Below are 27,313 nucleotides of genomic sequence, written 5' to 3'. Positions count from 1 at the left end.
CATCCTTCTAAATTGGATCAATTTATTTCTAACATTAGGTATGTCTAGTATATTTATTTCTATATTTAGAATATTTCTTACAGACATTTCTTCAAGCAAACAGCGCAGACCCAGATAAGACGCCGCATCATGCGGCGTCTCATCTGGGTCTACGCTGTTTGCCAAGGCCTTTTTTTTAGACGCGAGGCATAAATGGGTTAAATTAAATGCGATTGTTAAAAAAATCACTGTATGTAAACAAAAATATTTTCTACGGATTGGAGAATGCGTACCTACACAAGAAACTGTTTTGGGTATTGAAAGCACAGAACACGAATACCCGACATGTTGAAATTTCAACGCACATCACAGATATGTTATGTCGTCAACGAAAGCATTCGACAACACGGACACAAGTGTTTTTATTTGAACATGTGATCATATTGTTTATGCGGATCGTTGCTTGGTTTGATATGTTCTTTGCACAAGTTCGCGCAAATTTAACTGCATACATGTAACACTGTTTAATACTGCGGTTATCTTTTAATGGGAAGTATCCGATTGTCGTTGTATACGTCAGGTCCTATATGTATTATCATAAATAATTTTTAAACGGATAAACACATATGTTCTCTAATGACGGATAAGTCAGACACAATTAGTTTAAAATGCTAATATTTTAGCTGTTCGAATAATTAAAATACTCAATGAAGTACATGTAAAATCGCATGTGTTTCTGATAAATGAACAGTTAAGAACAAGTCGAAAACTAAATCGTTTTCAAGGGAGATATTAATGAACTCAATAAAAAGCAACATCACAATTCAACGAAATCAAAATATAAAGATATATGAGGAACGAAAACGTGAATAAACTTAACAAAATCTCCGTGCTAATGTTTATGTCAACAGACTATATTTATAAACACGAAAATTCACAGTTTGGGTTGTCAACACAGCACACCGATTTTAAGCACACACAGTAACCGGGGCTTTGCAATCAAATCGACAATTTAATACATCATCTAACAGAATTGAATTTTTTTGGAAAAAAATATTTATTTACGCAGCCTGTTTCCCATATTCTGTTAAAAGCGTTCCAACGAACGGGTATTGCTTATTTATACATAAATACACCAAAATATACTATTACCTATTGATGGGTGCTCAGATATCCTATTTTCCTCATTTTGTGTCATCAAAGTTGTTTTGCTTACGAGTAATGTTCGCAGACCACTAAGCAGACTCTGTTAATACACTATCGGCAATACTTCGCAATCCGTGCCCCATTCGAACGCGAAGCCAATTGATATTTCGGTTTATTTCCTTTTTTGGTGTGAATAATTAATTAAACCAGTACCACCAATACACTAACTGTAATCAGCATTCACCATAAAATGAGAGTCTGTAGGCAAAAAAAAACTAGATGATGTATAGTCCTGATGATGCTGCAAGCGCTCCGAGAGGCAACTGACAGCGAGCACAGGGATATTGGCCATCAATACAGCGCGGCAAATATCGAATATTTGTTACCCTCGACGGTTCAATCAGACACATACTTGTCTTGAACATTGCAACGTTAACGTCGTGCCTCATGGCTATATATGTGTTTTTAGCATTTATACGAAGAGTCAAATTTCATGTTTAAAACTCGTTACCTATCCCACTGTAAGTAATAAACATACTTTCGATATTAAACTTCCTCTATTTGTGCAAACTCGATATAAAACTACCTCTTTTTATGCAAAACGCAATTTTTTATTTTACAAGTGTTTACGTTCTGACAAAAGTAAACAGTCATCTAACATCTCAAGAGACCACTGTTATAACGGCACATGCTTTATGTAGTCGTTGTCGAGTTCAAAACAACTTGTTTCGTCAGAAATCGATAGCTGGTTGCATATCCGTCTCGTAGTGAAGCTTAAAGGGACCGTTTCACGTTTTGGTAAATTGAATAAATTAAAAAAATGTTTCAGATTTGCAAAGTTTCGTTGTAGATATGATATGACTGAGGAAATAGCAATGCTGAACATTTACCGTGCTACAAAATATCCATTAAATGCATATTTTGACGATTTAAAAACCTGAAAATTATAAAGCGTTGCAATGCGAAACTAATGAATAATTTGAACAGTTCTGTTGTTGTCATATTGTGTGACACTACGAGGATACCTAATGTAAAGTATAAAATACATCATATTGTATAAGCACGGATGGCCGAGTGGTGTTAGCGTTAGACATTTACTCCAGGGGTAAGAGGTTCGAGCTCAGATGAGGGTTACATTTTTTTGTTTCTTTTATTTTATTCTTGATTTTTACTGCAGCTTTTTAGATACAATGTTTGCATATATCAATATAAAGCATGAAATGACAAACTTCAAGATTTGCCAAAATATGTGAAAAGGTCCCGTTAAGGTCAAAGTAACATGCCATACTCGCTTCATTATTAAATACACACCAAACAAAGGTAGTAGAAGAAGATACTGAATATATATGTTGATGTTTTTGCCCCATTGTTTATACCTTAAAAGACGAGGTCCAGGATTCTATATAATATCCAAAAACAAAGTATAAAAGCTGATTGTTTTGCACGTGATATGCTTATTATAACACGGTCAGGCCCGTTTTATAAAAAAAACGAGTTCTCGACCCAAAGAAAGGCGATACAAGTTAATGAACTGTAGATGACAAAGAAACATAGTATTAAAACAGGCTAGTTTAAGATAACAATTTTGAATGTTGATGTTTTCTTTACTTTTATAATTCAAATGTGGACCGTATTATAATTTTTCGCTTGTTTTTAATCAGAGGCAATTTTTAAAGGTAACATATCATATGGATTGCTTAGGCTATATTTCTGTCACATCGGTTTCAGAACAGAACAAAACATTTCTAAAAAATAAACAAATCTAAAGACTATCCTATCGAGATACGTACTATAAAAATGCCATGAGGACGCTTAACGATCGATTGTGAACATATCATGGTATATCATAAATTATAAATGTTTTTATCAGGTTGGTTAAACACATTTGATATCGGCGTATTAAGGATTAGACCAGGGCTTGTTACGTTTATTTTGAGAAGGCTTTGCACCATAAAACGTCGACAATAAATGTTATCAAATGACAAACTGTGAAAGACGTGAAGTCCCCGGAGGTTGATTCTAATGAAGTACTACTTCTTCTAAAGGAGTTGATTTCGGAGATACATGATATAATTGAGCCGTGCTCTGTGAAAAGGGGGTTAAATGCATGTGTGTACAGTGTCGTCCCAGATTAGCCTGTGCAGTCCGCTCAGCCTAATCAGGGACGACACTTTCTGCCTAAACTGGATTTTTGCTAGGAAGAGACTTTCCGTAAACAAAAAATACCACAAAGGTGGAAAAGCGGACAGCACACGGCTAAATCGGGACGACTTTTTACGTACTTGCATCAAACCCCTTTTTCACAGAGCACGGCCCATTTGTGTTTACATGGCTCCAATAAACTTTAGCATTAAAGTTATGAGCTAATTATAAGATAAAATGGTTGTAAGTGTGTGTAAACAGTAACATTGGTTGACAAGTTTATAAAGTTATATTTTACAGCTTGGGTTTAACAAAGTATGAATCCAATTCTAGACTATAAATGCATGAAGATAGGCAACATAAATAACAACTATATCAGCTTGTTCTGTCGAATTCCGGTTTCAATCTATAACCTCAGGACTCTTTGTAATATTCAGTGCGATATTCTGTTTCAACGAAGAGTCTGAACGCGCATGATAAGTCTAGAATTTCGATTATGGCAAAACGTAAATTCAATTATTCAAATTGCCAAAAATTTAGAAATCTTTGAAGTCACGCCTTGTAAATGAATGCCTTATAATTTGTATATGGTTACCAAAATGGTCTCGTACAACTTTTAACTACAATTCGATTGTATATGGTTAACAAAAGGGCCTCGTTCAACTTTTAACCACAATTCGATTGTATATGGTTACCAAAATGGTCTCGCATTACTTTTAACTACATTCGATGTCTGTGGCGCGATGTTAAAAATGTCAAATAAGTGTATTATCATTTGCAAAATCCAGCATACAATAGTTACAGCTATTGCTTCATCAGGTTGTTGAAATGTACGAACATATGCAAGTATATGGTTGTGTAAGGACAAACATGTCAATGTATATTGTGTTTGTAAATGTTGGAGCACTGTGTGTGCTGTGGCTCTAAATTGGTCTGTGCTGTTAATACTTAATTTACAATTATGCAAAAGACTAGCTGCTCAATTAAGATAAAGGATTTAAATTGAATTTCTGTGATGTTGTGATTCAACCGTAATGGCGATTACCAGGCAAACATTATTTGATTTAAGAATGCCTTACATTTGATGGTTCAGCATATGAATAAAATAAGGTAATGATCGATCGGTAGTAACAAAAACAAGTTACATGATTGCACTTTCTATAAAAGCGCTGAAGGCACCAAAGTTGTTCGCTGTTGTATAATCTCAGATGGAACTCAGTTTTCAAAATTATGGTATAGCTTTTTATATCGCAAGTTTGAAAGTAACACAACCCATTCAAATTTATAAAGAGTGTGTCTTAAAGCACAGGTTGAGATGTGCTGTTTTATGCGTAAATGACAAATATGTGTAGTCAACGAACACCTTTTTATACCACAAGCGAACTAAACATGCATACATATAGGATATGGTACAGATTGTAATATCATATACCATATTTTATTGAACAAGTTCAAGAACTTTGTTTGTAAGCAAGCCTTTGGCGAGCTTAATAACGAATTTCCTGGTCGAGTTTAATAAAATATGGTATGACATGACAACGAGTGTCAGATCTTTTTTTATCACATGCTTCAAAATGAGCAAATTAAATAAATATTTAAGCAAACATAATGATAAATCCCGAACGTTGTTTACATTTCGTGACGTCATTTGACGTTGTAACGTCATTTCAGCGAAATAGCAAAATGCGATTGGTCAATAAACGAAAACTAAGCCAACGAAAACGCTTAAAAGAATATTACACATGTGTAAGATAAAAATATATGTAATAGTTATATTACGTGAGAAACAGGGTATAACATGTGATAAATACTATTTACATTCACCAATTAATCATCTCCGGATTTAGCAAAATATCAGATACAAACATGCTAAGTGTAAATGCTCCGATATTTTGTAGTGCATTTACGGTAAATGTAAATGGTATTACGGTTTGTTTGAAAATTACCGAAATAAAGTGATCATAAAAACCAATCGCAACTGAGTGCACGCAAATATAATCAAAATATTATTAATCTTTTTTTTTATTTCGTAATGGCGATAACATGCATTCACCATACCATTTTCACACTACTGCATGAAACTGTTCGCCACGTTGGAAAAAATAATCAAATAGAATGCTCCCAAGAGAACTCCTTACTAAACTCCGAACCAGAACAGTGAAAGTGAATGTCATTTATTTTGAGTAACTGTTGTTGCTTTTGCACATGTTTGACTTGCGTACTTCTATAGCGTGCATCATCATAATAAAGTTAACAGATACGATATAAAAATCGAAAATACCAACCATGGGCCAGTTTCAGGACATTGAAACAATTTGTGATCCCAATTTCCATACGCTTGTTTGAGATGAAACGGATTATGCTAAAGAATCTTCAGTTAATGTAATTTCAAAACCTTATTTTGCATGGCTGTTATTTATTTGGTTCAATTAAAACAATGAAACTCGCATTCTCTGAATCGGTTATTCCTAAGAAATTAGATGACAGCAACTGCGACAAACGTGTGTGTGTGTGTGTATTCCAGAGTTTAGTTACATGTATCGGGTTTCCAAGGGTGCTAAAGCTTGTGTTTTATTTCCATTTATAATCGTGTGTTAATATCGTTCAAACTATAACAGTTGAAGTACCAGTTTTTATATACTTGCCATCACGTTGAACGTCATATGGGCTTACAAATGGTTAAAAAATTCTAACAGTTACATAAAGCACTGGCACAATTTGCTCAAACAATTTTGATGATATAACTACCAACTACACAAATTAAAGTAAGCATGTTTGTGTTTCCTTATTTTACATAAATAGGAAATTTGATACAAATTTGATATCGTGGTATGCGAATCTGTCAATTATCCACAGAATGGCAACGCTGAGATTTTTATGTTTTTTTATATGAGTGTGCTTTGTTTTTTCTTTTGGGCTGCTCTGCACTGGGTTCGGCGCGCAATTCTTCGCGTTAAAACGACTGGTCCAAGGCAACTAAAGCGCTTTAATTAATTCATTTTAAATGTCTCGTTGTATAAATAATTTCTTTGTCCTTTTTTGCAATGGCAATTGGTCTAGCTACTGGCCATAAATGAATTCCTTGTGGATGATAACTAGAATCTCTTGACTGATAGTTATTCATGGAGTGTCATTATCCTAGTAATATTCTCTTGAAGATATACTTTTTAGCGCACGTATACGCAAGTTTTCTTTGTTTGCAAAAAAACAATAAATTTTAACCACGCTTTTTGAATAAGCTAAGGATTAAAGAGTTCTTTTCACGCTTTGGTAAATTGACAAAATTGAAAAAAGTTGTTTCAGATTCGTAAGTTTTCGTTTTAGTTATGATATTTGTGAGGAAACAGTAATACTGAACATTGACCATGCTCTAATATAGCCATTATATGCATATTTTGACGATTTTAAAACCTAAAAATTATAAAGCGTTGCAACGCGAAACGATTGAATAATTTGGAGAGTTCTGTTTTTGTCGTTAAATTTTGTGAAACTACGAAGATTGCTTATATAAGGAATAAAATACGTCTAGAATGTGTACTCGGCGGAATAGCTCAGTAGGCTAAAGCGTTTTTACTTCAGGACTCTGGCAGGACTCCAGGGGTCACTGGTTCGAAACCTGCTCCGGTCAATGTTCTTTTCCTTTTTTTAATTGTTTTCTTGATTTTTTACTGGAGCTTATATGATCCAATGTTTACATTTATCAATATAAAGCATTTAATGAATAAGTTAAAAAAATGCCAAAATCTGTGAAAAGGCCCCTTTAAACACTACCAGATGCGGAAGTTGTTGTTGTCGTTTCAAACTACAATCTGCGCTGTTTGATATAAATATAACATGTTCTTTTTAAAAACATTTTATTCGTTTTAGTTATCTCCAAACGTTGGCTGCACCCTTACACGTGAAGCGTGCTGAAGGAGTTCCTTGTGCTTTGGAAATGCTTCCAAATGACTTTTCTTTTCCCCTGAGAAACATTTTGTGTCTGATCTAGTTATTTATTTTTTCCAGCGTTGAAGTAAATATATGCACTCACACTCATCCAATTAGTGGTTGTGTTTTACGAAAAAAAAATTTTGGCATACAATCTCCTATAAATTAAAACACGGACTTTTCTCGAAGCGCATGAAAGTATAAATATTTAACGATGCTCGATTAAATTGGTTAAGCATATGTCATGTAGTAAATAAGTAGTTTTCATCTTCGTTTTAATGAAGACTATAGGAACAATAGAACAAACAAAAGTACATGCATTAAATTTATCAGTCATACTGATTTGGAAGATAAATGGATTAAAATATCTGACATGCAAATACAATCAAATAGTGTTCACAGAAACTAACGATTATTGAAACACCAGAAATATCTCCAGCTGAAAGAACACATCACCATCCGAACGTTTTCAGACCCACTACCCATTGCCTTTAGAATACAGAACAATGCATAATAAAACATAAAAAACAACACAAATTCATGCTAAAAACATGGACATCTTAATTGGAATGGACAAAGAAATGTAATTATCAATTCGAAATAGCGTTGGCAGATGCATGCTTTCTGCAAACCATGTGCTCACCACTACATAAGGCCGTTTACTCCATTAGGAAATTAATCAAATCACTAAACATCAAACCTTCTTTAACAACATAACATAACATCAAGTGCGATGTATTTTAAATTACCGTATGTTGATGATAATTTTTGTGTTTTACTTACATTTGATTTATGTTTAATGAAGTGCGAGATACCATAATTTTGTATGGTATGCTTCTTTTGCGGAAAGACAGGTCAACAGTGCCTCGCAAAAAGAACACATATGATGCGGCGTCTAAACCATTTTGTTTGCGTTTGTTGCATGTAGAGTACAGTTCCAATATATATGTGGTTATGATGAAAGTTATGTTATTTCCATGTGGTTAACTTACAAAAGTATGGTATAAGCAATACAGGGTGCTACAGCTACATACAACACGGAATAAAACATATATATATATATATATATATATATATATATATATATATATATATATATATATATATATATATATATATATATATATATATATATATATCTATATATATATATATAAATGAAGACGGTCAATACAAAGCATGTGGGGTTACTGCTGGTGGAATGACGCGTCGAACCGAAAATTAGTCACTTACATGCACGCGTAAATAATCATTTACCTCGAAACATTTGTAATTAAACACACGTGAGACACATTGTAAGCTCATATTGACGAAATTGATAAAAAAATCTAACATGAGTGCAATTATTTGAACGTAGAGAACATTCAATGTATGCCTTATTGAAACCTTTATAAACGGGTTTTCACCATAGTAGCCTATTCTACTGGTCGATTTTTATAAAATGATGTATAGGATGTATGGCAACATGAATACAACATAATATAGAATTAAGTTTGCAAAACAGCATGCATTGTAGCAATCGCATTTCAAAAGCTGAACAAAAGCTGCCGTGAACTAAACTGTGTAATTAAAAGCTTTCGCAATTAATCAAGACAATGCAACAGGAAATTAGACTCCAAACTGTATTCCCAGTCTTCGCTAATGCGATTCATGGCCTAATTGAACGATCAAAGCGATCAGTCAGTTGGTCTATTTTAAGCCTGTTTAAGTGGAAGTGAAAAATATAAAACTGAGAAGGACATTTTATAACACTCATTTAATAAGTTGGCATGAATATACGAAAAAGACAAAAGCATGTCAAAACATGGTATGGTTGTCAAAAATATTAAGTTTAACATGGTTTTGCATTTGTTTAGGAAACCAAACACAAATACAAATAATAACAAAAAAAAATAACGCATGGGCCTGGAACTATTTTATACCAAGCAGATATTGGATGGATGGACGACGATTTAAATACATAACAAATTGTGTATATCATATTGTGACCATATTACCAAATATTAAAGTAACATTACTACTCAAAATCGACGAAAATTTCGTACAATATGTCGTTAATAAAGCTAAACAATTAAAAATCATTGTTCCTTATGGCCATTGTCGAAATTTCAACGCCATATGTGGTTTTGGTAAAATAGATGTTTGTGGATACAAAATGCTCGTTTTTATTATGGTTTTAACATGATACAATGTTAGTGTTCATGTGTCGTATATATACATATATTCTCAGGAAATCAACATGGAATTTATTGTGGTCACAAATAAATAAAAACGAGCATTTTGTATCTACAAAAATCTATGTAATCATACCACACCTAGCGTTGAGATAGTTGCTATTGCTATAAGGAACACTGATTGTGTAGGTGTAAACTTTATTTTACGAAATACTTTACGAATTTTTCGTTGATTTTGAGCGTTATAGAGACTTTAAAATTCATAACGAATTGTGTATATCATATTGTGACCATGTTACCAAATATTAATATACTTGCTGAAGATCAAAATCCCTTACAAATCACGCCACTCGGAACACACGATGATAAATTGCCTGACGTTCTTGACAGTTTTCATTTATCGCCATCTAACGAAGTAATGGACATGACAATACGCAGGTCCAAGGCATTTATATGGGAATAAATTGATGCTAATGAACCAAATCGCCATGGATTTAGCCTATTTGAATTTCGTAACGTATCAATATATTTCTCTGTTTTGGAGGCTTTTGATGCACGTTGAATAGAAAGTGGTGAATGAACATTTCTTGTGTTTCACACATGATTAAATTTGAAATGAGTTTTATGTTTGAATTAACAATATATTTACAACAACAACAACAACAACAACAACAACATTTATTAAGCAGTAAAGCTTATACAAGCTCATAGCCAACATTATATATGCATCATACAACTTAAACTTTCTCATTCATAATTGAGATAATATTGTCACATTGAAAAGTCAATCTTAATATACGTGCGCTCCAAGAGTTGATAAGGCATTACCTGATTGCAGAGCATTATATAACGAATGTTATAGCCAGGAAACGCTTGGAAGATGTTGCTTTAAATCCACGTACATTTTTAATTTAAATATATCCATTTTGCCATCAGTAATAACAGCAACAAAAAGAAACACAAGTAGAGTTATTGTGATGATAGCTATGCTTTGAATATGGCAAGTGATTTTTGTTTCATTCGACACATAAAACAAGCCCACAACAAACAAAAAACTAAAAATGAATAATATGGTCGACATCACAATAAACAAACGGTCAACGAAAAACAGCTTATATGTAGATCTATGAAATCTGTCTGCACAGTTCCGAGCCTTACACTTGGTCAGTTTTGGAGAACTATACACTGTATATCTCGCGTAAAGTCAATATCTGCAGACGTATTCTTTCACAAAAGGAGTGCAAACGATTGTATATGGTGTATATGAAATATTTACAACACCCAAATCTCAATTGATTGCTTAACCGGGAACAGGGTTTGGTGTTTATTTTAAGGTTTAAGCTATATGCTCCGACATGTAGATGTTCTGTTAATTGTTCGCATACTTTATATTGCCATGGTATTGAACAATTAAAATCAAAGCTTAAGGAAAGTTACCGAATTAATAAGAATTTTGAGTTAAAAACCTTCAATTTTTTTTTTACACAATTCTTGGTTTCAAATTACAAAATGTAATGCTATGAACTTCAATATTGATTCAGCAATATTTGTGTGGTGCATATTTAATCATAAATATCACATATATGCATTGATGAGAGCAAATGGGACATTATACCTACACACATCAGGAAGGAATAACTTACCAACAACTTGGATTTATAAGAACGTTTTCTATCATTTAAAAGACCAGAGAAACTATGGATTCGGGAAATATGACAATGTTCGAACTTTTTAAATAAAACAACATTAACAATCCTTTGCTGTATGAAATAGTCTAAACTAAAAATAACAGCTTAAAACATTGCTATAATATTTTGGCTCTTAAGTCAATCTTACCCGGGGCATTTGGGTGCAAAATAGTTTATATCTTTACCTCTATACTAATGACGTATATTGGATGGGGAGATGGATATGAGAACAAATTTCTTATATTGATTTTTACCAAATATTCGCAGTGTTATGAGCACGATTGTTACCCGTTTGGGGTTACATAAATACACTAACAAAATGAAATATTTTAAGGACGTTTATTAGAGGATTATAACATGAACATATTCAGCTTCAAGAAATGTATGTATGATTTATTGGGTGATCTTTACGGATACCTATCAAATAGGGAATAGTTCAAATGTCTTACAATATTATTTTACAATAGCGCAAGTCTAGTTCAAGCTTTTTCTTAAATTATTAACATATCACTTATCAAAACATGACGGAAAAATTCAGACATAGATATCCACAGAGTGTTTGAATTCGCGAGCGAAAAATGCTCGCACTTTCCTCTCCAAACGATACATTTTATTACTTCTCGAAAGCATTTATAACTGTCGTAATGTAGGCACAAAAATCAAAGTAAACATATCACGTATTGATTTCTTTAATAATAATTATCCATGTATACTATGTGCTTAAAATACATTTTGATAAGGTCAAAATATTCCGTCACTTTATATTGATATATTTATTGTTTCACCTTTTCTCTTGAATGTTGTGACAAACACTTTTGCTTTTTGTAAATAACATGACTTTGTTATTATGTTTTGAGCTTGAAATTTGTGAATTCTGTTCACATATTGTGAAAATGTTCATATTGTAGATTTAACAAAACACACACCATACATAGCAAAACAGATTGTACATTTCATGACTAAAATTAGCCACTGACATGTTTATGGTTTTGTTTCGAAGCGAAAATGTTATCGCATATTTATTAATGTTCTGTTTAACTCTACATATATTTTGTATGTTTAAATGTTTCTTCTTTGAGTAACATAAGAACGTCATACAAAAAAGTATGAGATAAAATTAAGATATTTGTATGTCTTAATATACGGATAGAAACATTCACTCGATATATTTCTCAATGCATTGAAAAACTCAATGGGAAATATTTACGACAATCAAACTCAAACAAATACAACTAGGCCAAAAATAAATATTTAGACGATGCCTTTACATTGAACGATGTTGGTTTAAACGATGTACCTCTGCTAAGATAAACTAAAAACATTTATTTGCTCAAACATAGTCTTTAGAAGTGCACAACACAGTGTAATGTCATAGGGCAGTGTTGATTTTTTCGACGTTTTCAAATATTAAATTACACCACATTTATTTAACAAAAATTGAATCACCGTTGGTACCGTTGGAACATAGCTTTTCGTACGATGACTGGCGCCAAATGTATCCTCCAACTGAGATGATTTCTGTGACAGTTGCAACTGTGTGCCATTAGTAGTCTAAATGTAAACAGGACATGTTATGTATTTATGTATGTAATCTTTAGTTTTCCCGAACAAAATTGCTTTAACACTATATTTTTATATTCACATTAGTATTTTGTCAAAACCATGTTGAGAATCGATACTGATATCTACATAGTTAGCATTTAAGCGCGCAGCAGGAAAATTACTGTGTATTGAGGCAGAAACACTTTATTGTTTTGTAATGCCATGTTCGAGTTGTTTGAATGCCTTTAATTATATAGGTCAGGCACCTTATTACCGATAAGATGATTTACTTGGGAGCTTTGGCATTATACGTTCTTAACATTCTTAGGCAAAAGGTTTTCGACTTAAGATTACTTACTTCGCAAAACAACTGAGTTATGTTCGATTGCAAACGTGCAATACACACTTTTGTAAAGAGAAATAAAGAGCGTGTAATCATTACATGTGTAGGTTACATGCACGTTTGTGTTTGAATGTACTAAGTATTTCATTAAGTACCATGCTATGAATAGATCCTGTTAACATTGTATATCACAAGATGGTATTTTTTTTTTGACTGACCGTTTATTAAACAAAAGCTCACTGCATATCATTGCGTGTCGATACATTGCGGAAGAAGTCGGGTATACCTTACTTATCTAATGTTATCATAACATTAATGAAAAAAACAACAACAAAGCAATAAACTCACCCAAACATTGCACACGATATTTAGCCACAAAACTCATAACATTTGGAAATAAAAGTAATGAAAATGTGAAAAAAACAACAACTTAGGAACCAGTGTGTTGCATACGTATGCGGTAACTCATTTTACTCCGAAAATGACAACGCTAATATCTCTATTAGCCCGGAAGAACATGTTGTTGTGTTTTATCTCGACATCGGCACTTAGCGTCTTATGGGAAACGTAATGTTATTTCCTCACGTTATCTCCAGAATCAACCACGTATCATCACCATTTTGCGAGAGGCTCAGGACATCGGCTCCTATATATTTCATGAATGTCATTTCTGTTAGGAATTGGGTAAGCACATAGTTCCGTAAATTAATTCTATCACATAAGTATCACTGACATACTTGACATTAAAGCACAAATATAGAACGACGCCTAATAGAGACTCGTCGAATTAAAAGAATGAGATATGTGCACTTACGAAATTATTTCGATTATTAGTTCGGATATTGTTTCTTACTGTACAGAAGGAATGAAGGCAATATGCAGAACGAGGTTAACCAAAAGATATCGTTCATAATATTATCCACCTGAACAAAACATATTTTCTTCGCGCAATAATATAACAATACTTTTATTTTCAACACGAGTATTTATTATTCTGACAAATAATAAGATATATAATTTTTGTTTCAATACGTGTGTCATGTTTAATAAAAGATTAAAAAATGATCTAATCATGATAACAAATATAAATTTAAACCCTCATCCCCCTTAAATATTATGTGTTTTCTCATAAACGCAATGTTTGCATCTGAAGCGTATTTTACCTTCAATGAATACACCAAACGAACATAATACCGTGCAAAATTGTAATTAAATATCATACGTTTAATACAAGTGTAGTCTAAAGGGACTAATTTCAACGTTAACGCATGTTTAGCTTTTGTTTAAAGCCTTGATAGATAACCCGTTTTTCTTTTCCTACTTGCACGTGTACTTTTTATTTCAAATATTATGTTTTTGTAGTGTTTTGTTCCGTTTTCAACGGTTTGGTTGTAAGCTCACCACTACTGTCAATTAACCGACTAACATGTTGTAAGCTGTTATACAACTACGCAGTGCAACGACTTTAAAAGGACAACTGTCGTACTTAAATATAAACTAAAATGAGAATAACCGTAGACAAATTACATACAACCACAATAATAATATAGAAGGGTCAAAAATCGAAATGTTAGTCAAGAACTCTACAACTGACCACGTGGTACCGGTCTTATTAGTGAAATGATGATTGTCAATGATGTAAATAAATTTGAAAAACCGCATAAATTATACAGTATTAATTTTCTTTAATGTTGCCTGGAATTTCACCCCAATAAATTAAGTCTGGCGCTGGCGGATATGTGAAGTATATACAAATTGCATGTATTGGTATTTAAATCTCGCATAAATGCATGTTTAGTTTAAACCTATTTATTTTAGCTCGAAAGCCTTAGGCTTATATAAACGCTCTCGAGTCCGTTTCCTGGGCCTAGAACCAGTACTTGGTACAGTGCATGCATAGGGTATTCAACAAATCGTCTATCGGCAAATGACTTATTTGTGGTGTGTGTTTCTTTCTTTTTTATTCAAGATTTTTTAAAGAAGAACTTTAATACGAATATTGAAATCTATGTGTGCAATGTCGTGTTGTGGTGCGCTGGAAGAACAATATTGAATACTCGTTAAAGTTTTAAGCAACATTGTGCAATTTTACTTTTTGTTAACATGAGACCATGCTAAAGCCGAAACGCCGAAACAGCCCGTCATCCTGAAGGAAGTCAAAACAAAAAACAAAACAAATCGTTTCTCAAGTTCGAACGATTCGGAAGAAAGAAACAACTTTTGTTTTAAAATTGAACCGAAGGCAATGTCACATATTTGGTTTTTAATATCGCATTATCATATAAAACTACAAGGTACATACAAATTAAGCGGGTAACACTTTCAATATCTAATGGCAATGACTCGCGCTAATGCAATGTTAATAATGCATGTAGATAAAAAAAAAACAGCCTGATGTATCGCGTTATCTGAATTCAATAATAGCTGCACACTTTTGGAGAAAAAGTATTTTTAACAATACCGTATCGCATAACATGTTTCAAACTTCTTTAACTGATTTACATCAACGTGGTGTCATAGTTTCAATGGACATGTCATCATGCAAAACGTACACGTCTAACTGTAGATTAACCCATTTATGTCTAGCGTCTAGAAAAAAAGACCTTCGCAAACAGCGGAGACCCAGATGAGACGCCGCATTAATCGGCGTCTCATCAGGGTCTGCGCTGTTTGCTTAAAGGAATTTCTGTAAGAAATATTCTAAATATAGAAATACATATACTAGGTATCCCTAATTTTTTGGAAATATATTGATCCAATTTAGAAGGATGGGAGAGTCCACTAGGCATAAATGGATAAACACACTCAAAGGTCACACAAGTGCTCTTTCCTTTTCTATTAGATTTCCCACTTATTGTTGTTGTGGATAAAGCACTTACACTTTATTTGTTCTGTCTAATAAAAAAGGACTTATTGGTAACGGTGAGTTTTGTAAACCCATATAAAGATAATTATGATCTTGCACCGCTGGGGAGACAATTATAACATAGCCGATCTGATTTAATGTCATTATAACATAGATCAGATTAAATGTCATAGACATGCCGCTACTTGAATAAAAAATCGTTAAGTTTATAACGTAACTGTTTATTTTAAATCGTGTATCATTACAGCGCAATTGTAATGGTTATATCACATTAGTTTTGCTGATTATTTGAAGATGATATTTTGGCACACATATAATATTACAATCATAATGAAATATTTAATGTAAAAATCAAAATTCGCTGTAATTTCTGTATATTTTAAAACGTGTATCGTTACAGCACAAGTTTTTAAAGTTGCATCACATTAGTATGCTTATGATTTGAAGATGATTGGGTTTTTTTTGGTACACATATAATAAACAATAATGATGAAACATACTATGTATAATCATATTTCGCACATTCACATGCAGGTTGAATTGCATGGTTACATGAACAATAATATGCATGTCGTACATTTAGATATATAGATATTTTGAGTAGATTAGTAGTTTTTCTTTTTATGGTATAAGCAATGTACGCCATTGAAGGCATATGCATTTTTTATATACTAGTTAAAACAAGGCTATTGTCAAGCAATATGGTCCCCTACCGGCTACACCATTGTCAGAAATTCCATCATTTTCAGATTATTTTTTTTGGTTGCCATAGCAACCACACTTTTTGACGTAGGAACAAAATGAAATGACGTGCATAATGTCCATATTGCCATCCATCCATGTTGCAAATTTCGTGAAAACATATGAAGAACTTTTTAAGTTATCGCAGGATCCAGACAAATGTGACAGACAGACAGACTGACTGAAACGCAGAGCGCAAACCATAAGTCCCCTCCGGTTTCACCGGTAGGGGACAATAATAATACTTAGTTCATCTCTGAAAACGGATTAATGTGTTTACTGCTCACTGAAAAGAGACGTTTATGCGAAAGAAGATATTGTATATTGGATTTGCTTCTAGGCGACGTTTTTTGTGAATGATATGTAGACGACTTTACAGATCCCAAATAATGGAAACAGTAATTCGAGAAAAAGTATTTAACAGAGTTGACTTATATACGGCTAGAAAGATGTTTCATTTACCATTGAATGAAATTACAAACGTTAATGTAAGTTTCTTCCACGTACCGACTGTCATTCTCATCTGCCGAAACATAGTGAAATTCAATAAATACGCGAACAGATATATATATATATATATATATATATATATATATATATATATATATATATATATATATATATATATATATATATATATATATATATATATATATATATATACAATATATATATATATATATATAATATATGATGCCTCTTTAAGTTTCCATATTAATGTTTATTATGAACAGTAGCGTACAATCAGTACATTTGGTTCCGAAAAAAGCCATGTACTCTAAATGGGCACCTCATTATAGACTGTTAGGTGAAAAGTAACTTATTAAGAATGCTACTTTGTTTAGAAAGGCTCGGAAAAAATAGATTATTCCAAAGATAAGAACATACAATTTCAATACGAATGACCATTCCCTAAGGAAACAATCTTCTGCAAATGGACCTGCAGCTGGATATTATCCGCAAAATATATAATCAACAAAAAACACGAAATACCGTCTCAGATCAAATACATTTTTTTACTTGTAGGGGTATGTCTGTAAGTAGTGCAAAATCAATACAGAAAGACATTCGTGACGTAAACGTGTGTTAGATTCATGGAAGCTTTTTAGACATGGTAAATTCATTTGCGTCATGTTAATATCAAATTGTATATTATATCCTCTCTTCCGCGAGTGAATATCGTAGTAAAACACGAAAATATCTATACTACTACTTTGGTTTCAAATATATAAATATATATAGACGTTTATTTTTCAGCCTTTATGTTTTTAATTCTGAAATCAAACGCCAAAAACAACACATTTTGTTTTCATAAAATGTCATATTTATACCTTTGATAACGTGTTAACGTCTTAGTAATTTTATTTTAACTCCAAAACAAGCACACTCCTTACATTTATAGTAACAGTACTTTAACATCATCCATCCTTATGTCAGTATTTAAATGCTATGTATCCCAAAGGCTGCACCCTAGGGTATTCACACATGTGTTTGGAGACATTTACCAGATACTAATTACCTTCGCATGTATATTATTTTAGGTTATTACCCTTTCTCACCGTCTCAATTAAGAAATCAATTCTTTAATGTAACATACTCTTACAGGTTTTGTGTATGCTTTGAGCCTTATCAACAGGATCGTAATACTAGTACAGTTTTGAGACACACCATTAATTACTTCCGACGTGTTTCAATAGAACCAAACAACCATGAATGCAGTTGATTAAACAGCAAACTTTATGACATGAAACCGCGATTCCATCAATAGATTTAATTTCAAAATTAAGGTGAAGCTAACAATGTCACTAATAAAGTTTATTTACCTAAAATGTTACTTTTTTGCATTTCCATGTTGAATATATTAAGATATTTAGATATTAAGATCATATATATGGGGTCGGTAGTTCCTGGTATCCACTTACCCTGACGAGTAAGTAAATAAAACAACGGATTACTTTGAATGTTACCAACGCGATATTTATCTGTCACTATGGTTAACTATCGTACATATGATGAACCGCTGATATCTCGTAAAAAGATCAACTCTTTCGGCTGTGCTTATTTCTTTAACATAAACATGTAACGACGAATATTGTCACAAAAGTCTAAGTATCTTGAGACTTGTCTAATGACTAATATTTATATCTGAATATTAAAAGACTGTTTCCTAATGAAGACAGTGATGATATTATTAAACAGGCGCTGATGACACTCAACGGACTGAGTCATGTGTATGTCGTTGCAATCACGTTGAAATAGCGTAGCGTTCGCAGACACATAAAGATATATTAACAAGCGAACTAGTCATACAAATGAAAAATCATTTGATGATGACTTTTTGTGTGCAGAATCTTCATGTAAATGCTGTTAATAATGTTTATTCGCTCAAGAACAAACTGTCTTATTCAACGCAAACGCTAATTTCCTAAAGGAATCGCCGAAACCCAAACCCCAATTTTATTACCCATCCTACCCAGTCTACTCTAACACATAGACTCGTTCACTAAGTATAAAACCACTGCCCGTGCAAAGTGTCGGTCTTTCACTAGCTCGTCGCATGACAGGGTAGGTCCGCTATGGTTTACAAGTTTACATTTACCACCCAACCACTTAATTTTTTATTGTATCACGATGCTTGCCAGAGTTTTGTTATATTCCAGTGTTGTCGAGAATTACGAGCTCCTTAAGAAACCCACATCGTCATGGCTGGGACTTAACAGCGTACGACACATCGTCAGTCTGTCCAATGGTCTACTAAGTTCGGCCCCCGACGACAGGTTCCTGCGTAATTGACTGTTCCAGTGTTAGAGAATTTGCTAGACTTTTATCAGTAAACTTTTGTTAATATTGGTTGTTTTCGGGTACAGTTTTCAAGAGTTATGTTACATTCAGTGAAGTTTTATCTCTGGTTTTTACTCTGGCCTTGAAAACACCATTTTAGGATAACGAATAGAAGTGATGTATAGGCATCGTTTCAACGAACACACTTCCCGCTGTCACGGGGGATAGACATTATGTATTTAAATTTCCCGCCGTTCTCGGGGGAACCTGTATAATACAATTGATCCCAGCCTTGACATTATTATTCCAAACCTTTAAGATAATAAATTGCGTAGTTAAACTGTTTGGCGTTTGTCGTTGAATAAACTAGTCAGTGACCATTAGCTCAAAATACAAACAGTCGTATATTCACAGAACCCAATGTCGATGCAAACCCAACACATTTACGACTACTCCTACTTCTAGTATATTACTACTACCACCACAACAACCAATACTACTACACATTACTACCATTACTCCTAAGTCTACTACTACTACTTCTACTGTTACTACAACACATAAAAAACAACTACTGCTTCTTCTACTACTTCTACTTCTACAATTACTACTTATGCGACTCAAGTTTCTAATGCTACTACTACTGTTACTAAACGGATCACCACAATTACTTCTCTGCAAGAACTATCACAAGTGCTACTTTTAGTAATAGTTATAAAGGCATTTATAAAAGACCTTTTTTTAATCTTACTGATCCGTAAAATTATCGAAAAAACGCATGCGGCATTTTTGCATAGTAAGATTGGCATAGAACGTTGCGAAGATTCATTACTGCATCAACAGGTGATATTGAAAGTGTACTATCATAATTGTATCAACGGGTAACGACAACATCAAGATTAGTGATTTATAAGTACAAAATGATTTTGTCTCCAAAAAAAAACGAACATTTGAGGCCATTTGTTAGTTAATACAAACATATATAGGATCTGGCACGAGTTGTCATATCATACGCGCCTTTCGCGAGCTTACTAACGAATTTCCTGGACGAGTTTAATAAAATATGGTATGATATGATAACGAGTGTCAGATCTTTTTTTTATCATATGCTTTTAAATGATGAAATTAAATCAATATTTACGCAAACATAATGTTAGGATAAATTCCGAATGTTATTTACATTTCGTGACGTAATTTAACGTTGAACGTCATTTCAGCAAAATAACAAAATGCGATTGGTCAATTAAACGAAAACTTAGCCAATGAAAACGCTTAAAATGTATATTACACAGGTGTAAGATAAAAATATTCGTAATGGTTATATAACATGGGAAACAGGGTATGGTATGTGAATGTAAATTGTAATTAGAAACCAATTATTTATATCACTGGTTACAACATTTTGTGTGACAATATATGCAATGTGAATTTCTTACGACGATATCCGAACATTTACGCACAAACGCGAGATTGGTTTCGGGAAGGTCATGGGAAATACGTCATGCTCCCGATGGGTTACCTTTATTTTATGAAATATTTTAGGTAATATGCGTTGAATTTTAGTGTTTACACCCATTATTGCTGCTTCTTACTGTATGTGTGCGATGATGATCTTTAAATCTTTTTCTATAAAGAAGGAATGTAGTTTACACTTGTTCATAGTTTCATTCCATCGTTCCTCAAAAAGTTGTAACTCTGTTGTTCTGGTATCTTCAATACCATTGAGTTATTAAATGGTAATAAAATTGAATGCGTTTTAATTCCTTTTTTATTATTGTTTAATTTGAGTTACAATGCTATGAGGTTAAATTTTATTTACACTTAAATGTATTTTGAATATTGCTGGGCCAAGTGTGAGGTTTAGCGCTCCAAAACCGGTTTAAACCCCCAATGCTTTGCATTGACAGTTCCAAGGCGGTGACCCTAGCTTTGATCTTATTTGTGTTTACGTTGTTTTGTATTGTGCTGTTGTGTACTGTTTGGGCAATCGGTCACTTGCCTTAAATAAAGGACCTAATAATTGTTTATAATAATAATTCAATACTATTCCAGCAGCTAGTGTTTTACTTCTTTATATTTATATAATTATAAGTAGAAGGTCAATGTCATTCAATTTTCACTGAATCCTACTTAGATCGTAGTTCGATTGTAGATTGTAGTTATACTCTGGTAATATTCACTAGCAAAATGTATTATCTGAGTACCTTTTGTATAGCTTGTACGGCCCATTAGAGACGTGTCCTTTGAATATCCTCTCCTTTCGTTAGTATAAAGTTCTCGAAAGAACTATAAACAATTTTGACATTTCCTCTTGTTTTTATCAAAGTCAGAAAAGCTCTTTTCTGAATTGTAATTGGATACATAAAGTTTTGAAAGGGCAAATAATACATGTGTTAACAAGATATTAAATAACACCAACACTGGTATTGTAGATTCATTTTTTTCAAAGTTTATATACAATATTGAAAGAATTAAAAATCAGTGAAATCCTTAATGTATTATCAATATTAATACAAATTATCAATGTGAGTACATGCCCTTCTTTTAAGATTAAAGCCGTTATGACAACGTTTATTTATTTCGGCGGAAAGAGTTCAAAACCTAAGCGCGAAACAGAATGGCACAAACAAGAACAATTCGTAATGTAGTTTCTTTTAATACCTATTGAAGGCGGAATACAATTACAGTTGGCGACCGAGTTACCTAGTTTTAATGTTGGGCCGTATCGTATAAAGTTTTCTTGACATGCTTGAAATCATAGAAACGCCAAATACACACATTTTATAAGCTGTTGAGATTACCTAAGACTAGCAAGGTATCTGGCAATCATGCCTTTATTATGTTCTGGTAAACTCATTGGTATATTTATCAAATACTTAGCGCGTAACAACACTGTGTTTGTGCAGGTGGTTTTTCGATTATGCTGGGAACATTTAATTGGCTATTTTGGCGCTTAATCTGTTATATGTTGTAACGACTCCGGGATAAATTTTAAAAGCGTTCCGTGATATAACCTTACACTTGGTACACCAAACCCTAATATTTGTATATAATTGTGTATTCTATGTTCCGACATCTGTTTTAAACTGTTCCTGCTACCGTTTGCAAGTTAGAATGGGTTGAAATTAATAGTAAATTAACCAAACACATCATTCTACGTTTTTAGGTGCAGTCTCGATCTGTATTATTTTGCCATTCTTATAATTAAAACCAAAGAAAAGCTTTCAACCAACATCCTGTTTAAGAGTTTTCATGTATACAGGCTACCAATTATGCATATGACAGAAGCCAATTTGTCTAACTGAAAATTGTTGTAATTATATATGGTAAATGACTAAAAAAGACTCAACACAGAAGAACGGTCGGAATGTAACAACTTTAATAATAGTTTGCGTGTGGAAGTATTTCATCTAAACATAAGAAAGATAATACCGACACGAGTGAAGACATTTAATAAATACACTGTCTTATGTAAATAATGGTGTTTTTTTTTGGAAAATAACTACCTTTTATTTACACTAAAATAGTCCCTGTCCCTACGATTATTGCTGTATTTTCTCACACACAGCCGAAAAACACCAACAAAATACCAATAACGTTAATTGTTTAATTTTACATGTTAAATACCCCCATTTGAATATTTTTCAACCATACGACTGATACGGGGCGCATTTTAATGATTCGTGTCAAGTTTTGATATGAATATTTGATGATATCTAAACCGATACCTGATCAAAATCGTCATGTTTCTATCACACATTTTGATTAGATTTGACACAGTACTGTGTCTGTCAATCGGGTTGCTTAATAATGTCTCCAGTGCCAACATTTAATGTCAACTTTGTACAAATCAGTGACATGATAACGAGGTATTTCCAAATAAAATAAGACTCGCGATCGGAATTAACGTCATCTGGTGATCGTTCTTACTTGCACAATTTATTAAAGCGTGCTGAATTTTGCTGAATTTGTTTAATCCAAGCATTTTAGAGTTCATAATATTTTGTCTTAGCGTTAACGTCAACTAAAGTAAACCTGCTAGCGTGCAATCACTCATTAAATATGTATCGGTCAAATCAATTCTGTAATTCTGATTTAAACGTGTTGCGCGAGTTTGATTTGATTTGCACGGCTGTTTGCAGAACATAATATGAAAACATAAACACGTCAATGAGCTGCTGTCAAATAACTGGATGTAAGTTGCTTTACAGACAGATAGACAAACTAACCGGAAGAGAAAATATATATATACGTAATCATGAATATATTATCATATGAATAAATTAATCTGCATTCAGTTTACATTTAAAATTGTGTTTTAGTTGTTGAACATGGTATGACATTGCAAATTAGTTTCCATAATTATTTCATTCACAATGGTTACTTACATCAAAGCTTGATGTCTTAGGTCTGAAAATAAAACAAATGAAAACACATTGAAAAAAATACTTAACTCACACACTATTGCTATTTCCTCTATGTCTTACTTTTTATTTTTCCACAAACTACATAAATAATGAAGAAATTGATTTTTTTCGGATTTAATTGAATGTACACATTGCCGAGGTTCAACATGATTCATAATAGGTAAACGAGTTCAACGACTCTTAAAAATATTCAAGGCGTCGTATCCATTGAATAATATTTACCATATACAAATACAATTGTAATTATTAAATAAGTGAAACAAAAAATCTAATTTTAGTAATGATAAGTTCACAAGATTGTTATAAATTCATGACATAATGATCCTTGTTTTATGAACGTCGTGTTATGCTATAAAGTTTGCAGTTTGCATCGCTGTTGTGGATGCATTAATTACCTACATACTACTAACATTAATCTTTAGGGGAAAAACATCACATCGGTTAAAACGATAATCGCATATTGAAACTCTATCCGTTTATAAAAGACGTTTAATTCATTTTGAAATAAGTACTTTTCAAAACAACGGCCACGAATATGTAGTCGTTATATACTTTGATACGAGTAAAAAAAGTAAATTGAGGGAGACATTTGGCCGCGTCTGCCTGTCTCGGAACTATCAAAGGGGATTGCAAATGATGCGTGTAGTGAAGGTTAATAATGCATGCAATCCGTGAATATGATAACTATAGGTTCGATTATGATGAGATAAATACAAATGTCAGTGAATGCAACCCATAAAATAGATGAAGCTTTATTGATATGCAGTAACGTTATTAGATCAAATTTTGTATACTGATAACGTTTATTAGGCAAATGCATATAATGATTATCATTTATAATATTAACAAAGCGAATTTTAGTACAACAAGATAATACATTAACAAGACTACTATATGCAATAATACGATAACAAGCGATACAAATAATATCAATTTAATTAGCCTTGTCAGTCAACATGCAGTTTGACATATTAATGGAAAATTTCTATCCACAAGAGAAGTAACGATCATTACCAGCAAGCTGTAGGGAGGAAATGGTTATTAAGTACCTTTTAATGAAGTACCCCTTATCAAATAGTTCTAGTATAGCTTATAGTCATATACATACATTTATAAAACCTTTTGAAAACACATATAACTGTAAATTACACAAACATTTAAATGAAGATGTATTATTATAAATAGTATGATTGTATGGTAAGACATTTATCATGAAGTTTCTACTTTTTAGAACTCATCATGTATTCCCTTAAGTTATTTCGACAAATACGTCCAACTTTATGACCAGAAGACACAGTACAAGATGTTAATTTACGTACAAAGCCCTGTCGTTGATGTTTAATCAAATGTGCTGCCGGCGATATAGTGCAAACATTTCATGTCATTCTAATTATTTCCATGTTTGATATTTACAGCAATAATTCGTCAGTAGTGTCATTGTTTTTCACATTGCATAATTATTCTTAAAATTGTATACGCTTTGTTGCAAGCTGTGCAACGGCAAATGCATTAAAGTACACATTACGCATGCGATTCTTTTAAAGGCTTTCATCATGTTCGTTTGTTCTATTATTTGCTTGTACGAATTTAAAATTGATCTCTTATTTTTAATGGACTTTGTGATCTCATGGTACAAAATAGGACATGGAAGGGTTGTGTGGTTGCCAAATCTATGATGAAGCAATCAACGTAATATATAATTATGTAAGAATTTACGATTTCAATACGTATCCGATACCCCTATATATATATATATATATATATATATATATATATATATATATATATATATATATATATATATATATATATATATATATATATATATATATATATGTGTGCACAGTTTTGTTTTGAACCATAGATACGTAAAATACCACAAACAAACAAAACTGTGCCGCTACTAGAAGTAAAGATTGGTGGGAATGATCATTGTCTTGTTTACAATGGATCCCAAACAATAACCATATATCTATTGAGGAATTGCGCCATAGTATTTGACATTGAACATTTAATTTCCAGAAGGATAAAGAATGCTTTGTTCTTAGCAGTTATGTCTCGAGCGTTAAGTCAATAACCGTAGAACTGAAAGGAAATGTTCGTAAATGCTTGACATAAAATATTGCTACGTCCCATACCTTGATTTGACATGGGGACAGGATATTGTAATTTATTGTTAAAGTTAGGTTGTAGGTTGCATCCAGCTTTTGGAAAACCGGACTTAAGCCTTGCGAGAAAAAATATCATATATGCTTATCATTGTTTTTTCAAAACAAAACTTCAGCTGCCTAAGCGAGAAAAGCATACTGAACAAGCTAATATAGGACGATAACTTACACACATGACTAAAGTTCCAATTTAGACTATTTAAATACGTCATTTCCAGGCATCACGTACCCTGTTCCGGAAAGTTATTTAAGTCCATGTTTCTAAATATAAGACGATTACACATAAAATTATATAAACAAAAATGTTTTTCTTGATTATTAATTTTATACATTCGAGCGCAAATCATCAAACGAAGTAATAACGTCGTCTTAAAGTAACATAACTACTCAAAATCAACGACAATTTCGTACAATTTTTCATAAAATAAAGTTAACCAATTAAAAATCAGTGTTCCTATTGGCAATTGCCGAAATATCAATAGATATAGATACAATAATTAAAATAGATATCTATTCATACGACACATGAACACTAACACTGAGCGTTATAGAGACTAGTAATATCGGCAACATCATTACGCATAAACTAAACGACGTCTAAAACGTATCGTGTGTTTACAAAAAAACGGAAAATATAAAGTATATGAGATATCTAAACCGGGCGCCAGATCTTTGATTTGAAGTAAATGATCTGTAATAATATATTAAAAGGTAAACATCGACATTTATGCCATTGGTTAAAACGTATTTGATTTGAAGTATATGGTCTGAAATAATATAATAAAAGGTTATCATTGAAATTTTTGCCAATGGTCTAAACATATTTATTTTAGCTCGATACCATCGAAAATCTCTTTGAAACGGGCGTCAGATCTTTGATTAGAAGTAAATGATCTGAAATAATATAATAAAAGGTAAGCATCGAAAGTTTTGCCATTGGTTTAAACATATTTGATTAGATGTAAATGATCTGAAAAAATATAAGAAAAGGTAAGCATCGAAAGTTTTGCCATTGTTTTTACATATTTGATTAGAAGTAAAAGATCTAAAATTATAATATAAAAGGTAAGCATCGAAATGTTTGCCATTGGTTAAAACATATCTATTTTAGATCGATTGCATCAAAAACCACAGGCTAATTGAAACGCTCTTGAGTCCGTTTCCTGGGCCTTGAACCAGTAAGTGGTGTCTTTGGGTGAGATCAAAAGAACGCTTCCACAGTGGGGATCGAACCCATGACCTCCCGGTGATGTGAATTACTATCCATTACACATAGGGTAGCTTTTAAGTTGATAAACGTTTGTATAAAAGGCCAATCACTTTGGAGTATAAATATCTTCCAAACAAAGGCATGATTGTAACCAACTGAGACATTGACAAAAGTGTTGG

The 27,313-nt window shown here is 32.6% G+C and overlaps 1 protein-coding gene across 3 annotated transcripts in view; it reads right to left on the bottom strand.

The window, feature by feature from the left end:
* LOC127860476 (muscarinic acetylcholine receptor M2-like) overlaps positions 1–27,313 on the bottom strand; it is a 163,328-nt gene that overhangs the window by 27,898 nt on the left and 108,117 nt on the right. The window contains exon 1 of one of the 3 annotated variants that reach the window (XM_052398561.1): positions 1,132–1,632. The exons of the other annotated variants lie outside the window; for them this stretch is intronic. The gene's annotated coding sequence lies outside the window, so the exon portion shown is untranslated. Of the gene's footprint in view, positions 1–1,131; positions 1,633–27,313 lie in introns of those variants that run through there. 3 annotated transcript variants of the gene reach the window in all.

This window comes from Dreissena polymorpha, chromosome 15 (genome assembly GCF_020536995.1).
Source record: "Dreissena polymorpha isolate Duluth1 chromosome 15, UMN_Dpol_1.0, whole genome shotgun sequence".
In the NCBI taxonomy this organism is placed as follows: Eukaryota; Metazoa; Mollusca; class Bivalvia; order Myida; family Dreissenidae; genus Dreissena; species Dreissena polymorpha.
The sequence above is the reverse complement of the archived record's forward strand: the minus strand, read 5'-3'. Positions and strand labels throughout refer to the sequence as shown.